This window comes from Panthera onca, chromosome F1 (genome assembly GCF_046562875.1).
Source record: "Panthera onca isolate mPanOnc1 chromosome F1, mPanOnc1 haplotype 2, whole genome shotgun sequence".
NCBI lineage: Eukaryota > Metazoa > Chordata > Mammalia > Carnivora > Felidae > Panthera > Panthera onca.
In genome coordinates, this window is record NC_138355.1 from 45113413 (window position 1) to 45128945 (window position 15533).

Sequence of the window (15533 nt, forward strand, 5' to 3'; positions counted from 1 at the left end):
GGTTCTGGAAGGCTGATTCCTTCCAGATTTTATATTTTCAGGTTCTGTGGCAAATGATTCACATTCTGTGAATCCACCTGTTATCACCTTGATTTGCTTCCATATCCAAGTGGGACTCTTTGGGCAAATTCAAGTAGAACTGAGTAGAGCCCCACTAAGCTCAGCCTGAAGGGAGTGCCTGACTCTGAAAGATGGCTCCTGGAGCACCCACAAAGGCCATCAGATCTCAGAGCTTCTGCCTGGCAAGTCTGGCTATAAAGAAAAAAAAAAAAAAAGCACTTCCTCCATAGGATGAAGAGTTGGTGCTCAGACAAGCTCCACTAGGCTGGGCCTACCCTGAGCTGACCCAGCTGACAAGCATCCTCCTCTTCACAGAGAAAATGGAAAATGTTAAGGTGCCGCGGCCTGGGGAAAAGCAGGAGAGACCTTGAGGCAAAGCGAGACAGGGATTTCGCGGCTCTTTCCTTCTTCCAGCTCCTCAGCTCACTTTCTCTCTGGAGCTTTCTCCCCCTCACCTGTTCCTGTAACACTGAGGAAAGCAATTCACACCATTCCGTGAATTTAATCCTCTTAATCTTTCTCCCATGGGCATTTGCATTGGCCCCTTTGTCTCTAACCTTGGAGGTTAAAGGGAGCAGTGGGGAACCCCGGCACCCCTGGGCTCCACAGCCCCCACCGCAGGCGTCTCAGGAGGGCTTGGCAGCCACATGAAGTGGATTGGAGATCACACTGGCTGCAGCCAAAGTCATTCCTTCAGCAAATATTTTTTGAGCATCTACAAGGGGCTCTGGAAATTAAATGGAAAATAGAGCAGACGAGGTTCTTCCCTCACAGAGCCCACAGTCTAGAAGGGAAACAGGAAAAAAGAAAACCACACGGAAGCAGAAAACAGATAAAATAAGTACCAAGCGTGGTGAGTGCTATGAAGGAGGCAAATGGGCCGTGAGCAGGAGAATAAAGTGTGGAGGATGATCTTGGCGGGGTGGGAGGAGGTGGGGAAGGGAAGATAAAGAGAGGAACATTTGTGTTGAGACCAGAGGATGAAAGGGAGGTTGCTCTGGGAAGAGCAGTGTTTGGGGAAGTGCTTTCCAGGTAAAGAGATATTTATAGGGCTTGAAGTCTGGGTAAAGGCAGATCTTTCAATATAGAGATCTGATTGGGATTGGGCAAAGTTTGTAAGATAACAGTTCAGGATTGGAGGATACGGCGAGGGGAGGGTCTTGCAAAATAAACAATTGTTTGATAAGCTAGTGGTTTGCCAGGTTAAGCAAACTATTGTCCCGAGAAGGGGGCCGTTTGAGCAGTCTATTGTTCAGATAAATTGATTTTCAGGAAGTTCCTGGAGCAAATAATAAAATTATTTACCGGTTTACGGGCTTATCTTCCTGGGCAAGAAATTTCTGGAACAAATATTAAAGTCATGTCGATGTAAGCAGCCTTCGTAAAATTATGTGACTGCAGGTGGTCTCAGTTCTCCGAAGCAGTGAGGCTTTGGTGGTCTAGCTGAGAGATGAGGACGATCTGGGCCAGGGTGGGGACAGGGAAGACAGAGAAGGGGAGGACTGGGACATATTTGTGGAGACAGATCAACAGCACTCACTAATTTGGGTGGATGGAAAGAAAGAATCAAGGATGACTCCTAGATTTTTGGCTCAAACCTCGGGGTGGTACCATTTCCTGAGATGGGAAAAATTTTACAGGGTATATACATAGGCTTGGGGGTGATGGTTAGAAGTCCACTTTGGAACCTGTTAGGGTTAGGATGTCTGTGAGATCCTTGGGTAGAAACGTCAAGTGGGTGGTCAGATACAGGAGTCTGAGGTGCCCTAAGGCGTCTTGGAGATTTACATAAAAAATTGGGAGACTCATCAGTACATAGCTGGTATTTAAAGCTATGGAAACATGAAATTTCACCTATGGAGGAAGGTAGAGAGGAAAATGAGATACAGAAGGGAGACAATGGGAAACACTGATGCGGAGATGAGGAGGAGGAAGGAATATAGATAAGGGAGGGTGAGAAAGGGCAACCAGTAAGGTCAGAAGAAATTTAGGGGGTGTAGAGTCATGAAGTGAGTGTTTCAAGGAGGGAGTGGTCAGCTAGGTCAAATAGTGTCATTTTGATGGGTGTTTCCAGGAAATGAGGTAGTAATATAGAAAGACCTAGAATCTTCAAACAACTTCCTCCCATCACTGACTGGCCATGACCTTGAGCTTCATTCTTCTTACCTCTAAAATGATGGGGCACCTGAGTGCCTCAGTCAGTTAAGCATGCAACTCTTGGTTTCTGCTCAGGTCATGATCTCACGGTTCATGAGTTTGAGCCCCGAGTTGGGTTCTTTGCTGACAGCACAGAGTCTGCTTGGGATTCTCTCTCTCTCTCTCTCTCTCTCTCTCTCTCTCTTTCTCTCTCAAATAAATAAACTTTAAAAAAAGGGGGGGGGGCAATAATGATACCAACCTCATAGAACTGGGATAAGGTACAAATAGATACTGTATATGAAAACAGAATTATATATGTATATTATCTTACTGTGTGTAAGATGTAGTAGGCAGATACTTAAAAATATTTCAGGGGCACCTGGCGGGCTCAGTCAGAAGAGCATGCAACTCTTGATCTCGGGTCATGAGTTCCAGCCCCATGTTGGGTGCAGAGATTACTAAAAACAAAAACAAAAAAGATTTTTTTTTTTATTTTTAAAACTTCTTTTAAATTAAAATTTTTTTTAAAGAAAAAAGAAAAAATACACTTCTTTGACAAGTGAAAAAAGATTTATTGATGTACTAAAAATTAACAGAAAGTAAGACAAAAACCAAAAAAAAGAAATTTCAATTTGGCGGCTGTGATGGGGAAGGGTGGTCGCCAGATACAGTGGTTGGCGGCTGTTGAAAAGAGGAGAGCCCATAGCCCATCTCTCTGTCTTCCTCTCTCACTCTGCTGTGGCAAAGGACAGGGGAGGGACCCACAATGAAGGTGCCCGTTGACACGGATAAGGGGCCAGAGGAAAACAACCAGGTATATGGAAAACACAAGCATGCTGGCTGGGAAGAGGAAGGACTGGTGGCACTTGGGTGACCCCTGGTTTCCGAAATGGCTTCATCCAGTCATCCAAAAGCCATACACTTTGACCTGTTCCACCTCCATCCCCCCCCTCCCTTCTTTCCACCCTCCCTATCCCTAGCTCACCTCAGGCCTGTGACTTTTTTACCCTGGTCACTACCACTGTCTGGTCACCGGCCTCCCTGCCTCCAGCTAGACTGATCTCATTAGAGGCCCTCCTCAGAATCCCTCAGTGACTTCCCATTCCCTTCCATCAACCAATTGATCAACAGCTTTTTATCAAGGTCCGGCTCTTTGCCAAGCCCTCACTAGGCACCAGGGATGTAACAGTGAGCCAGCCAGACATCTCCGCTCTTAGGGAGTTGGCAGTCCCATGGGGGAAGCCACACACATGAACAATGACCACACTATCTACAACCTGGGGTGGGGGGTGGGGCTTCCGGAGCCCATACTTAGATGGGGCACCTGACCCAGATTGGGCTGTCGAGACATCCTGCTGGAAGAAGTGATATCTGGGCTGAGACCTAAAAGGTGAAGAAAGGGAGTTAGGTCAGGAAGGCTGCGGGAAATGATGAGATCCAAAGCCCTCAGGAGGCCTTATGAACTTGGCTGACCAGCACCTGCTGAAAAGCCGCTGGCCAGCACGTTCTCTGCGGTTTCGTGATTGCTACTCCTTTCATCTGCTCCACTTTCTGAGCCCCAGTTCAGAGACCACCTCCCCAAGAAGACTCTGACGCTTGTCCCCCCCCCCCCCCACCTGAGTGCCCTTGGTGGTCCCCAGGCCCCCTGTGCTGGTCTGATCTTGGCCCTCTCCCACTTCTCTGGAATTCCGCGTTCACTCATCTGCCTCCTTCACAAAATGGGAATCCAGAAAGGGCAGGGCACCCTCTCATTCATCCTGGTGTCCCCAGCACCCTTCTGGGCCAGGCATATTGTAGGTATTTGATAAATACTTTGAATTACTCCTTTATAAATATACTCCTTTATACAAAATATATAAATATAAATACTCCTTTATGCAAAACAGCTCAAGGGGGGAAAAAGAGAGAGAGAGAACTTGTGAGAGTGCCAGATGCCAGGACTAGAGAATGGTCTGAGGCATTAGGAAGCAGTGTAGCCGCAGGTGGGATGAGGGTCCTAAGGGAGGTTCAGAAACAGGGTCTGAAACCCTGAATCCTGGCTGGCCGGAGGGTGAGGGGGGCCGGGAGTTGGATGGACAACTTCTTGGGTCTTGCTCTAAGGAGCGAAGATTCTTGGTCAGCGACCCTCATACCTGAGCAGTGGGAGGGGGCGGAACCCACCTCTTTCTTCTCTTCTCACCCACCCCCGCCGCTCTCCCCTTTCCGACAGAGGTTTCCAGCTGCGGATGCCTGGATGGACCTGGCTGCAGGGAGGAGGAGGGAACTCTCTGTCCCTCCCTCCTTCTCCATCTCCCCACCCTTCCTCCTTCCTCCTCCCCCTGCCCGCTCTCTGTCTCCCTCCCTCTTTCTCCTCTGAGGCTGTGGAGTCGCCTCGCAGCAGCGAGCTGCGAGCGCCCAGCTCCCAGTCCCGGCTTGAACTGAACTGTGCAAGTGGCGGGTCCTGGAACCCCGGCCCGGGAGCGGCGAGCCCAGGTCTGAGCCCGGGCCCAGCGGCCAGCCGCCGAGAGGCCCTGGTTCGGGACCGAGCCCGGGCGCAGAGCGGGAGAGCCGGAGAGCCGGGCGGGCGGGCCGGCGCAGCGTCCCGGCGAGTCAGGGAGCAGGACCGCGGAAGGCAGGGAGACGGCCGCGAGCAGAGGGCAGAGGGCAGAGTGCAGAGAGAGGCCTGGCTCGGCGGAGGGCGCCGCCCGGCCGGAACCGAGCTCTCCGCCCGGGACGGCGGCCCGCGGTGGGGCGCGGACCCAGGGTGGCCACGAGTCCGGAGCGACTCCCCGGCCCACGGCGGGGGGCGTGCCTCCTCCCAGCCCGGCCGCCCCAGCCCCGCGCGCCGGTCAGCTGCGTCGCCGGGGCATGTGAGCGGGAAGCCCAGGCTGCCAGCCGCGAGGACCCGTTCGGAGGAGGAGCAGGAGCGCGGAGCCCCGAGCCCGGCGCCTGGCCGAGTAGTAAGTGCGCCCCCTCCGCGCCCGCAGCACGCCGCTGCGCCCCTCTCCCCAGGCCTCCGAAGTTTGACACTCGCGCCCCCGCGTTTCTGGGCACACGTCGGCTCTCGTCTCTTTGAGTTTCCATCTTTTGCAAAGTTTTTCGAGAAGGAACGGACCCCCACCTACCCCCAGCAACGCCGGCCAGTGGCGGCTCCTCTCGAGCAGACCCGGGTCCCTGTGCAGGGGGTGGGGGGGGGAGGCAGCCTGGTAAGGCCGTTGGGGGGGGGGGGGAGCTGTGTGGGAGGGGGACCGTGCGCACCACGCTTAGCCAGCCTTGGGGTGCCCGCCCCCCCCACCTCGCCGACCGGCCGGGGGGCACGGGCACTGGGGCTTTCTCACCAGCCTGTCTAGGCGCCCAGTTCAAGGATTTCCCAGAGGGAAGCTGAGGCGACCTGTGCGCGCCCCGCGTGGGGCTCGGGAGCGGGCGCCCAGAGGCAGATCCACCCCCGCCCTGGTTGGTGCGGTGCGTGGGGCCGGCCACGCAGTCCTTCCCACCCCTCAGGTTCGCACCCCAGCGGACCCGCCGGGCGCTGCATCCTGTTTGTTTTCTGCTCCGGCCGCTCCTGTTTCACCCCTTCCCACCTCCCACCCTGGCCTCCTTCTTCCCACCCCCCACCTCCCGCCTTTGCTGTCGGAGGTGAATCTCCGCATCCTGATTTCCCCGCAAAGCGAATCTTGCCTGGGGGGAGGGAGGCGGGGATGTGGGGAGGGGGCCCGTCGCTCTGTTCCCAGCGGCTCGCCATTGTTTTCCCACCCCGCGCGTTCCGTACGTAAACACACACACACACACACACACACACACACACACACACACACGTGCGCGCCGGCGGCTGTGACACACGCACACACTAGCGGGCGCGCCCACACACACGTGTGTGTGTGTGTACGCGCGTGTGCGCGCGCGCCGGCTGCTGCGAGTCCCCGGACGCGCAGGAATCGCCCGCGGGATTTTCCCAGCCGCCCGCCTGGCCTTGCAGGCTGGAGGAGCTCCATGACTTCTCTGGGGCTGGGGAGGGCGAGAGACGTGGGGGCTGTCGGAGAGTCCCGGGCGGGGCCGCGAGCCGGGCCTGGGCGGGAAGTGAATTTTGAACTTCAGCCCTGGACCTTTCCGGGAGGACCCCGAGCGCACGAGCGGCGGCTCCCGCCCCGGGAGGGCCGACGGCAGCTGCAAGGACTCCAGCGGCGCTCTTGGCTGCCACCTCCGTGACAGGGGCTAGGAGGAAGCCGAGGAGTTTTCCTGGGAAGTTCGCTGTGACTCTGTGGGAATTTCCGGGCAGGGCGCCTCGGCGCTGGCGAAGGGGTCTGGCCAAAGCCAGGGGAGATGCTGCGGTTCTGGGCGGAGTTTCGAGATCCGGGTTTCCAGAGTGCTCCCTTAGGAAGTGGTGCTCCAGATGCTGGGTTGAGCACACTTTGGTTTGAATTCCTCTCCGACGGGCAGCATGAGCTCAGGCGAGTCCTTTAACTTTTACAGAATTTCCCCTCTGCAGAATGGGCAGAATTATGCACACATCTTTGAAACTGGCCTCTAACAATCAATTAAGCGGTATCGGTTTGGAAGGCATGAACTCCAAAAGGATAGCCCTCCCCCCTCCAGGGGGCCACATACAGCTCAGTGGTTGAGTCAGGGGCTCTGGAGTTAGATGCTGGATCTTCGATCCTGCCACTGGCGACTTGATCTTGAGCAATTTAATCTTCCTGCTCTGTGCCTCAGTGTGTTCGTCTGAATCTCCTAGAACAGTACCTGGCAAGTAGTAAGTGCTGGAGAAATGTTAGCTATTGTTGCCATTATTACTTAACTGACCTTGTAAAGAAACCAGAAGGGCGTTTTGAGATTGTGCTCCTGTAATCAATTATAACAGCTGTCCACTTCTGGAAGGGAAGAAGCCTCCCACTTCTTTACTTCTCTGATTCTTCCTAGTCCTTGTCTAGTTGGGTCTTAAGTCTATTATCATCTCCCCTCATGCCCCCCCCCCCCCAATTATTTCACAGTGTTTATGAAAAGCAGTTATTCCCTCCTTTTCCTCATTCTTAAAAATTAATCTTGGCCCACCTGCAGTCTTCTCTCCATGGAAATCAGGCCCCAGGAAGGAAGCGGCTGCACAAGGGTGTCCCCTGAGTATCCTGGCTTTGGCTGCCGGCACAGGATTGGATGTGCATTTGTGTCTCTGGAGCTGGGTGAATTTCTGGAGAGAGGAGCCCAGGTGTCTGGGGCCCTGGGGAGGGGTGGGGGAGGTGGGGGAGGGGCAGGGGTGGGAGGGGTAGTCAGGTGGGATTGGGCTAGGCTGTTCCTGGGGGAGCTCTGCTCCCCGGGCAGCAGCGTCTGAGTCACCTGCTGCTGGGGCTCACTTGGGAACCTGGTATATCCCAGCTGCCTGGGGGGATCGGAGGCGAAGTTTCATCTTCAACTTTGTACTTGCAGTTAGAGTATTTTCTAGCACTTTGGGTTGGTCACAGGCTCCTTGTCTGATTCTGGACTCTGCGAATGCACAGCACCAGTAAGGGATGAGCTGGGTGACAGGATGGAAGGGCGGGTGGATGCCACCTCGGACAATGGGCTCCTCTTTACTTTCTCTGATACCCTAGCCCCCACCCCGGGCATGGGGGGTGGTGGCCAGGTCGGTGCTTGGAGAGCCTGCTGGTGGGCTGTTTTTTCAGAGTCAGTACCTCAGTACCCCTCATTCATTCCTTCAACAGAAATTTGTTGAAAACCTGTTATGTGCCAGGCCCTGTGCTAGGCAGCGTGGCTTTAGGGGTGAGCAAGACAGGTAGTGTGCCTGTCCTCACGGAGCCTTCTTTCTGGTGGGAGGAAGCAGGCAATAAATAACTTGAAATAAGTAACCAAGACAACATTAGACCCTATGTGGCTTGGAAGAAATACAACAGGGTCATGTGCTAGAGAATGTCTGCCTGCGAGGAGAAAGGCAAGGGTGGCCCTGGATTGGAAGCCAGTGAAAGCCGCCCTGGGGGGAGGCTGGCTCAGCGGAGCCCTGAGGGATAAGGAGCCAGCGGGCTCAAAGACCTGAAGGAAGGATTCCAGGCTGAGGGAACAGCAAATGAAAAATCCCTGAGGCCAGATCAGGTTTTGCAACAGCAGTGTGGCTGGAGGAGGAGAACTCAGAGGAAGACAAGATCCTGGTCACAGAGGAGCCTGGATTTTATGGCCAGGGCGATGGGAAGACATTGGAGAGTTTTAAGTCGGGGAGTGACACGATCTGATTTGTGATTTTAACAGCTTATTGAGTATAACAAGACACAGGTAATCAGAGTTGCCCCAGGGGAGGGAAATGAGGGCCGAGGGGTGGGATGAGATGGAGGAAAGATGGTGTTTTGGCTCTCGATCCTTTTGTCCTCTCGGAGTGTAGGACACCGATCAACTATACCGTACAAACCAAACCCCAAAAAGCATAGGTAAAAAAGAGTAGCTGATCATTTGGAAGATGTATATCATCAAAAGTGTAAGAAAACCTATATAAAGCTCTGTAGGACAAACCTACTTCTGCGCAGATAAGTGTACGTATACACATGTACATCCTACACACATACATAAAAAGATTCAAAGGCTGCCTCGAGATGTTTACAGAGCTAATTCCAGATGCGGAACAATGGGTGATTTTTATTTCCGTCATCTTCTGTTGATTCTTCCAATCTTCTACAATGGCCATGAATTACTCTTGTAAGTGGGAAAAAATGTAAAAGAGAGAGGTCGCTCCGGCTGCTAATAGAGGATAGTCTGGAGGGGAGCCGGAATGGAAGAGGCTAACTAGGAGGCTGGATAGGAATCGAGGTGGGGGGGGGGGGGATTGAGGAAGGGTGGGCCAAGGGGAGATGGGTCTGGGGGTGGAGACAGCAGGTCTCACTAACTATTCTTTGCTCTTGCCCAGAGAGGGCATTCTGTCCCCCAGCTCAGATGTCATGATCAGGAGTGTCGGGGTCAGTGGCGGTGAAGGGCGATTTCCAATGCTGCCTTGGCTTGAGAAGCGTCTCACGTTCCAGCTTCCTCCTCACCCCGTCGTTCCTTAGTGGGGAGAGCCCCGTTCTGAACATGCTGCTCCTCTCATAATGGGCAGATTTAGGGCCACGTGATGTGCCCGGGAAAGATTTAGAGCTGGGAGAGATGTTCATCACTGAACACCTCTGAGCCTCTGTTCTCCCATCTGTGAACTGGGACAATAACAGCAACAGTGCTTACCTCTGAAAGCTCGGGAGGCTCACCTCTGGTTAAGCCTTCAGTGGCACTGCATGAATGGCATGGGCCTGGGGTGTGCTGTTGCCCGACACATGTTTGCTTGAGAGGCCTGTTCCTCCAGAGGATCTAACATTCCTGCCCTTGAGGAGCTGACATTCTACACGGGTTTACTCCTCTCTGGGGGTGCTTTCAGACTGGCCTTTATTGGGCAGCTCCCTGTAGGTTGCCAGGAAGCCTCTGGGAAAGAGTGGAATTCAAATGCCACCATGCCTGCGCGCCCCTCCCCCCAGCCACATTCAGAGGTAAAGGGGAGCCTTTGAAAAGGGCTCTGTGCTGGGAAGGCCCAGCCAGGCCCACAGTAAGTCGTGCTTTGAATGGGAATTATTTTTGTGCTCAGTGTTTGCTTAAGAGGCCTCACTCCTGTCCAAACTCGCTGAAGTCCTCACCCTTTGCTAGTCCCCTTTCTGGAACCTGGCTATGTCAGCCAGGAAGGCTGTCACAAGGCCCGTGGAAGATTGCTTTCACCTTTCCTGTCATCTCCTCCCGGTCTCCTTGCTCCCAAGCAGGAAGGCATGCTCTGGATGGGGTCTTTGCTTGGGGTCACCTCCATTTTGGCTGCCTCTTCCTTGGAGTCCCCCTTCCAGCTCCTTGGGAAGCCTCGATTAGGAGATTTGTTACAGGCCAGTTCGGCAAGGCTGCCTCCGACCTCTGCTTGCTTCTCTGGTCGGGTGACTCTGTTTCTTTGCAAAATTCAAATACTCTTTCTGAGCAGCAGTGACATCGTGGTTTCTTCCTGAGCGTGGGTGCAGTGGAGTAGGGTGCCCAGTTGGGCCTGAGTGCCTGTTCTATCTCTTGGACCTAGCCAGAGACCCCTGAGGTCATTCCTGCCCAAGCCTGAGGGTGGTGAAGGCCCTTGGGGCTCCCCTAGGAAAAGGTTATTGTCTCCCCTGTGTGGCCCACAGCATAGAACCTCGAGGTTACCACCTGCTACTCCAGACATGTTCTTAGCTCTCCTGCCCCTCCTTTATTTAAGAGGACCCTCTGTTCCTGGGACCTGCCTCCCTTCCCCTCTGACCCACTAGGTGCTGTGGCGGGGCGGGGGCGGGGATTGGCGGGGGGGGGGGATCTAGAAGGACCCAGACATGGAACACTGACAGTGGTCAGACCTCCAAGAGGCCGTGTGGTGAGGAGGAAGTGTCTGGGGTTCCCCTACCTCCTCCCAAGGTCATCCGCAGGCAAATCCAAGACCTGGGCACGGCCCGGGATGTGCCGCCTGTGTGGCTCAGCATCCCAGCACTAAGTGTGCACGTGGGAGTGAGCCAGGAGAGCAAACAGCCGGGGCTGAGAGGTGTGCCCAAAGGTTGCCGTGTCCAGTCAGGAGTGTGTTTTCGGGGGGAGAGGTGTATATGGGCTGGTAGAGGAAGAGGTGCGGACAGTGTCTCCGGCTTCCACGTTTTTTCCTAAATAGCATCCTCTACCCAGGCCCTTTCGGTCTCTCTGGGAAGCCTGACACACCCTGTCAAACCTGCGTTCAGTTCCCTGGACACACACAGGACTTCGGACTCCCCCCCAGTACTCTAACATTTAAGCATCCCAGAGGATTGTGGCCAGGTTGGGAGTGGGGAGAGGTTTAGTGTTCCCCCCACATTGTCCCCTGTATCTTCTGGGGACATGTTGAGGGTAGGGTTTCAGTGTTTTGGTTTGAGAAGAGAACAAGAAGGGGCCCGCAGACCAGGCAGGAACACTCTGGCCACCCCCCCCCCCCCCTCCACTGGTCTGCTCCCTGCCAGGCCTGGAGCTCCCTGGGGGATCCGCCCCAGAGGAGGCCAGACTGTTCTCCTCCCCTCGGCCTTACCTCCCCCAGTCACCGCCCCCTGCTTGAATCAGAATGGAATGTGCAGCCTGTGGAACAGGATGGGGTGAAAACTAGTTCCCAGAGGGCCTTGGTCCAGGCCTTCTCCCATCCCCCCTCCAAGGGAGCGGGGAACCTTGGGGCTGGGTCCTGCTCCGTGGCACGCTGGAGGCACCCTGCTGCCTGGAGGCACCCCGCTGCCGATTCGATTACAGGGGGGCTCAGGTCCCGCCATTTGAAGGATCCCCCCAGGGTGGGGAGAGGGCAGGTTGGCCATTCAGAGGGCAGGGGGCTAGCGGGCTAAGGGGGACCCATCCCAGCTCTAGGAGCTAGACCTCTCCCCTTTGCTGACTTCTTTTTTTTTTTTAATTATGGCTCATATATTTATTCTTATGTCTGTGTTTCTGTAGTTTCCGAAAGTAGTCCCACAACGTGCGTTACCTTTGTAATCAGAGGGAGAAGGATTTAAAATATATCCAGAACCTGCCACACGCTGTAACAGAAAAGTAGTCAGTGTTTCTTCTCTGGAAGACACACGGGTTCCTGGCGGGAGGGGTAATAGTGGGAAAGTGGGAAGCAGCCTGAAGACTGGACCGGTGGTACCCTTTCAGGATGACAGGCGAGTGGGCCCATGCACCCCGGCCCATGCCCTCCTGTTGGCCCTGGCACCTGGCAGGAGGCAGCAAAGGAAGTAAATCTTGCCTTAAGCTGCCCTCACACTGACTCAAAAGAGTTAACTCTTGCCTGGCCCGCACAGGCTGAGCCAGGCAGGCCCTGTGCACTCCTCAGAGGGGAGAAAGAGGGGAGTTTTCTGACTGCGGGGTGTGAAGTTCTAGAAACCTGCCCCCAGCCCTGTTGAAGGAGCTGAAGTCATTCCTTTATCCTGGTGAGGCTTCGATGCCAGGCCTGTCCCCGGAGGGGTGGGTGCGGTGGGGAAGGAAGGGAGAATAAAAGGTTAGTGGGGAGGGGCTGGAAGGAGGCCTGGCTGCAGGTATGACTGGGTTCTCAGAGGCAGGTGGGGCGAGGGGAGTGGAGAATGAATAGGGAGCTGTTGAAAACAGAGGGAGTGGCCCCTCCAGCCCTTGCTGTTTCTCTGGCTGACCTGGCTCCCCCTTTTCCTGGCTGGTTGGCCAGGGCGCGTGAGCGTGTGCGTGTATGCGTGCGTGCATAGGCAACCCGGGTAGGGGTGCTGCATTCTAGACCCTGGTTAGCCCCTCTGGCCTCTGGGAGATCAGGAAGTGCCTCTGAGAGCCCCAGGGAGACCGGCCTCAAGAAGGAAAGGAGAGAATGGACTGTGAGGCCAAGGAGAGCCAGAGGGAGGCCCTCCTCTTGTCCCTCCTCTGTGACCTTCAGTATTCTCCAGGGCCTCAGGTTCCTGACAAACCCCAAAAGGATTGGGGTTTCAGTCCCATTCTTCCTGGGGAGGGGCAGGGCAGCGGGTAGCGACCCTCCTTCCCTGCTTTCCTCTCTGTAAATTCAGTTGCCTCCTGCTATGTCCTTTTGAGCCTGGAACCACAGCCATACCCTCTCCCCGGGAGTGGAGGGTGTCTGGGAGTCTGGCCAGGATGAGGGGCTGGAGAAAAAGCAGAGTATGGAGGCAAAGGGTTAGTGGTGGAATCATGGGGACCCCTAGCTGGAGCTGGTGGGGCAGAGAGGGGGAGGCCCCTCTTAGTTGGGGTGAAGGTGCCCTAGCCAGGACACAGGCCAAAGAACAGAGGAAGGGGATCTGTGGCACACCTTGCCCGGAAAAGAGGTGTGGGTAGCAGGAGAACTTTCTCTTTGGTATCTGAGGACGTCAAGGGATGAGCTTGACTGCCATGTAGGTTGTGATAAGTATACAAGTCTGGGTGAATGGGGCTCTGAGGTACATGATGGCCTTACTGGAACTGGGCGGCACATCAGGGACCCGTGGTTTCCAGAATGTAAGTTCGCGTCTCTCCTGGCAGCTTTGCCTGGCCTCAGATCCATCCTCCTCATCATGACACCCCAAGTTTGGAGGTGATTTGGCTCTTTGGTACCCCTTTCTGGGCACTGATTGACTTGGAGTTTGGGGAACCAGAATTGAGGGGAGGGTCAGTTGTGAGCGGGGGTGTGCGTGGGGGGGGTGCGGTTTAGTGAGGGTCTGTGTAGCTACCACCCTCCTCGCAGAGCCCGAGTCCTGTTGGGACCTTTGGCCGTAGAAGCCAGGTGGCCATAGCAGCGAGGCACCTCCTGATTCCCGAGTCAAGGCTGGATGGATGTGGGAGCCCCAGGAGGGAAGGGGCAGGGAAGACTGAAGAGGGGGGTGCATAAGAGGAGAGGGGAGTTCCTGTCTGGCCCGACAGCAACCTCTACTGGACCCTTTTGCTGGCCTCCGACCCACAGGATCTTCCTTGACCCACAGGATCTTCCTTGAGTCCTTGCCCTCCTGTCTCCCTGTCTCATGCTCAAAACTCACCCATCCCTGTCCTTCAATATCTTGTTCTTTGATCTCTGAGGAGATAACTGGCTAAGCGGATTTACCAATCTAAGTTCGTGTGCTGGTGGGTAATTCTCGAAGCCTTTTAACTGGCCACAGGGCCTTATTAATCCAGGAGGTGACTGTCAGAGAGGGAACTTGGGGTGGAGGTGTAGTGGATGTTCGGGCCTGTGGGGGCCTGCTCCGTTCACGCAGCCACTCAGCGGGTCCGCGGGGAGTGCCTGCCTCACGGCTGTGCCCTACTACGCTGGGGCTAGGAGACCAGCACGGCCCTGTCCTACTTAGTGAGGAAGGGAAAGAGAAGGAAGTCATTGTCAGATACTGACTGACAAAGCGAGGGTGGGGAGGTGCGGGGCGGAGTGCTACAGGGGCACCCAGGAGGGCACTGCCATCCGAGTTGGGCAATCAGGGAAGGCTCCCTGTAAGAGGAAACCTAGAGACCTGGAGGGTGAGGAGGAGATCGCTTGGCAAGAACAACTCAGAAGAGAAGGTTGTAAGGACAGATCCCTTCTGGTCAACCAGGGGCCCTACCTGGCTCCCCAAGGGCATGGCAGCTGGTCCTGTCCCTTACCAGGGCCCGAGAGGGCATCAGGACTTTGGAGGGAGGGGGAGTGCTAGGCATTTGAAGACAGGGTGGCTAGAGGCTCCTGGAGCCCAGAGGCCTTGTTCTGCTCCGAGTTGTGTGTGTGTGGGGGGCTGAGTTGCGTGTGGGGGCTGCCCGTGGTGTGACGCTGCGGGTTTAGGCGGGACTCGGGTGTGTGGCCCAGGCGGTCGGGGATTGGAAGCCAAACTCTCTCCCAGGCCGCTGGGGCGGGAGAGGATTGCTGGGACCAACTGCAAATTAGCCAGGCTGGCGTTAAATGCCTTCGCCGCTTCTCTCCTTCTCTCCCGTCCCTCCCTGCCCTCCTGAAAATCAACAACTGTGTCAACAGCAGGGTGATTGTGCTTGGCCCGCAGCCCCCGGGGCTGCCAGGACCGGGCAGGTGCTGGCAGGGGCTGCCGGAGCCCCACGCTGGGAGCAGGCTGGGCCTGGCTGCCAGGGCTGTAGGATAAACAAGGCCGCACACAGCCCGGCCAGGAGGGAGGGAGGCCACAGGCAGGCAGGAGGGAGAACAGGTGTCTCAGGAGCTCTGCAGACACAAAGGGCCTCTTGTCTCCTCCTCCCTAGCCCCGGGGAGCAGCCCCCCTCCTCGGCTCTCAGGCCCAGCCAGAGACCAGTGGTCAGGTCAGCCAGGGGGTGCTGGCAGCGAGGAAAGGGCAGGTGCTGACCTCCACACTGCCCCTGCAACTTGCTTGTTTTTTCTTGCCGGAGGCAGAGGTAAAACCAGTCCGAACGAGGCGCCAGCCCCATGGGCAGGAGACTTGCCTCTGAACAGATCCGCTGGCCATGAGGCCTCTGTGGGTCTCAGTTTCCCACTGGAAAGACAGCAGGACCCCTCACCCCTGCTGGGACACTCAAGGAAGAAATGGATGGGAGATAGGAAAAGCACCTGGAGGTTTGGGGAAGAAAGCAGCGCTGGATGTCAGAAGGTGGGACCAGAAGTAGGGATATCCGGGGCCGAGGAATTTCAGGTGGGATTTGGAGCCGGAGGTGGCCAGGGTGAGGCAATACCTTCCTCCTTCTCTACCCTTTTATGCCACAAACCTTTACTGAACACCTAGCATGTGCCAGGCACTGCATTAGGGATGGGGAGGCAAGACAGTACCAGCCTGGGCAGGCAGACTCTGGAGCCAGACTGCCTGTGTGGTCTTGGGTAAGTAGCTTAACCTGTCTGAGTCTCAGTTTCCCCATCTGTAACGTGGGAGTGATAATAGGGGCTGCTGTGATTGTTACATGTGAAGAGGTGCTCGGTGTGGTAT

General features: G+C 55.6%; 1 protein-coding gene across 3 annotated transcripts in view; it reads left to right on the forward strand.

Moving 5' to 3' along the window:
* The first annotated feature begins 4529 nt into the window (after window positions 1-4529).
* Window positions 4530-15533, forward strand: part of SOX13 (SRY-box transcription factor 13) — a 46734-nt gene continuing 35730 nt past the window's right edge. For 2 of the 3 annotated variants that reach the window (XM_078440882.2, XM_078440885.2), the window contains exon 1: window positions 4530-5138. The gene's annotated coding sequence lies outside the window, so the exon portion shown is untranslated. The remainder of the gene's footprint in view (window positions 5139-15533) is intronic. The other variant, XM_078440884.2, reaches the window with a different exon arrangement.